Source organism: Etheostoma cragini, chromosome 10 (assembly GCF_013103735.1).
Source record: "Etheostoma cragini isolate CJK2018 chromosome 10, CSU_Ecrag_1.0, whole genome shotgun sequence".
Taxonomy (NCBI): domain Eukaryota; kingdom Metazoa; phylum Chordata; class Actinopteri; order Perciformes; family Percidae; genus Etheostoma; species Etheostoma cragini.
The window spans coordinates 10,629,155-10,631,664 of NC_048416.1; the positions used below are offsets into that span (position 1 = coordinate 10,629,155).

Genomic DNA, 2,510 nt, shown 5'->3' on the forward strand with positions numbered 1-2,510 from the left:
TATATATATATATATATATATATATATATAGATATAGATATATACATTGAATTGAAGGCTTACTGAACCAGCATGGCTACCACAGCCTCCTGCAGCAACATGCAACATCCCATCTAGTTTGCGTTTAGTTGGACCATCGTTTATTTTTCAACAGGACAATGACCCCAAATATACCTAAGGGCTATTTGATGAAGGAGAGTGATGGAGTGCTGCGCCTCTACAGTCACCAGACCTGAACCCAATCAAGATGGTTTGGGGAGAGCTGGACCGCAGAGTGAAGGCAAAAGGGCCGACAAGTTCTGAGCATTCAGGTGACTACCTCTTGAAGCTCATCAAGAGAATGCCAAGAGTGTGCAAAGCAGCAGAGCAAAGGGTGGCTACTTTGAAGAAATACACAACATGTTTTCAGTTATTTCACACTTTTTTGTTAATTACATAATTCCATATGTTTTCATTCATAGTTTTGATGCCTTCAGTGAGAATCTAAAATGTAAATAGTCATGAAAATAAATAAAATGCATTGAAGGAGAAGGTGGTTCCAAAATTTTGGCCTGTACTACATATAAATATAAATCGAGAAGTGCACTTTGTGAGCGCAGACCTCCGACAAGACCAAAAGTCTCGCAACTCGTCTATGCTGTATGTATTTCTTAAGTTACAGTAACTTTTTTAGATGTAGATTTTTATATTAAAATGAAAAGAACTGGCGGAAGAAAAAGGAAAAACTGAAAGGGATAGTGAATAAAGCTGAATGATGAAAGTGTGTTTCCATCCAACGGCTTTTAACCAAATAAAAACCTATGCGTAATGATGGCACATGCTGATTTGCGATCAAATTGGGATATCAAATTGATTTCAGACATTTTAAGGTGTTTTTACTCATTTTTGCAGTGAATCACATTCAAGCAAACAATTGCGAACAAAGTTCTGCTTGACAAAATGGATCGCGCTGTCAACCAACAAATGATCCATATTGCACAAATTGTAATAGTGCTCATGTGGCGCTGCAAGACAACTCTTTCCTTCCTCTGCGCCTTCCATTTACTCGTCCCACGGCTTGTACTAACCTTTGTAGCCCATTTCCTTCATGAGTTGCCTGATAAATCATGGCATTTATCATTTTATTTTTTGCTATCTAAAATAGCCGTTACATTTTGCTCATATATTTAATTCAAAAAATCTCTCGTCTCCTCATCCGTCCACTTCCATCTGTCTTTGTTGACACCCGACATGTGTGCAAACAGATCAGAAATACTGGGCCGAAATGAACTAAAACTGAATATTCTTCTTCGTTTTTGTCGTTTGCAATCATCAAATGAACTAAAACTTAATCGCAATGCATTATTTGTTCAGTAAATAACGTTTCCATCAGCGTTCATCGCATGAGCCATGTGTCGATCATGACAAAAATCCAATGAGTCATATTTCCTTTGAGTTGATATTCACGTTTCAATAAGGATATTTTATTCAATATCACTTAATTTAGATAAAAACGTGGGGATGGAAACATAGCTACTGTTTCTTTAAGAGACTCCGGTTTTACACCTAACTGTGATATAATCATACGGAGTGAATACGGTGCTGATGTTGTGCAGCTTGTGTGCTTCCAGTGAGTAATGGCCTCCAGCCTTCAGCTGTCTGACACCTCTTTAACACCTCAATGTTCTGACCACTTCATTCAGCAGGAAAAGCTCCATAATGGACTGTGGGATCAGTCAGGTACTCTAAATGTGTGTTTGTCAGGTGTACTGACAACTGTAGACCACACACACAAACACAAACACACACACACACACACACACACACACACACACACTGTCAGACAGGCAGTGGCCAGTCAATCACTCAGAACAGAGCTGTGAAGCTCAGCGTCAAGCCTGGAAGACCATGTGAAGGAGTGATTGTGTGTGTGTTTGTGTGTGAATGTGTGTTTGTGTGTGTGTTTGTGTGTGTGTTGGCTCTGAGCCGACGGCTACTGTATGTTCACAGTTGAAAAATAAACCTTTCAGCTGAAATGAGTCAAATGGCGGTTTTCCACTGCGTGGTATCTACTCGACTCGCCTCGCCTCTACTCGCTTTTTTTTTGGTTTTCCATTACGAAAAAAAGTCCCTGGGACCTGCTACCAGGTACTTTTTTTAGAACTACCTCAGTCGAGGTTCCAAGCGAGCCGAGGCGAGCCCAAAAGGTGACGTGGAAACCTGCAGACTACTGGTTGGTCGTCACTCATGACTGCGTTTTTAGCAAACAAGAGTGTGGAGTGTGTTTCCAGAACAAACGGGACATTTAAAACAAATCTAGCCGGACACCGACAGATTATCCACTTTCTGCACTATTCTCACTTTTCAACGGTTCGGGCTACTAGCGGCTTCATGTCGTTTCCAATATTGCACACTGTTACTTTAAAAAACGAGACAAAATATATAACAAAAGCTTTTATTTAGCTTTTCAAGTAGTGCATCAAACCCTCCCAAACTTCCCTGTCTTCTTCCTCTGCACCCCGTGACAGTGT

The 2,510-nt window shown here is 40.4% G+C and overlaps 1 long non-coding RNA gene across 1 annotated transcript in view; it reads left to right on the plus strand.

Moving 5' to 3' along the window:
- Positions 1–60: 60 nt before the first annotated feature.
- LOC117951559 overlaps positions 61–2,510 on the plus strand; it is a 17,644-nt gene continuing 15,194 nt past the window's right edge. The window contains exon 1 of the long non-coding RNA XR_004658210.1: positions 61–122. This is a non-coding gene — a long non-coding RNA (uncharacterized LOC117951559). The remainder of the gene's footprint in view (positions 123–2,510) is intronic.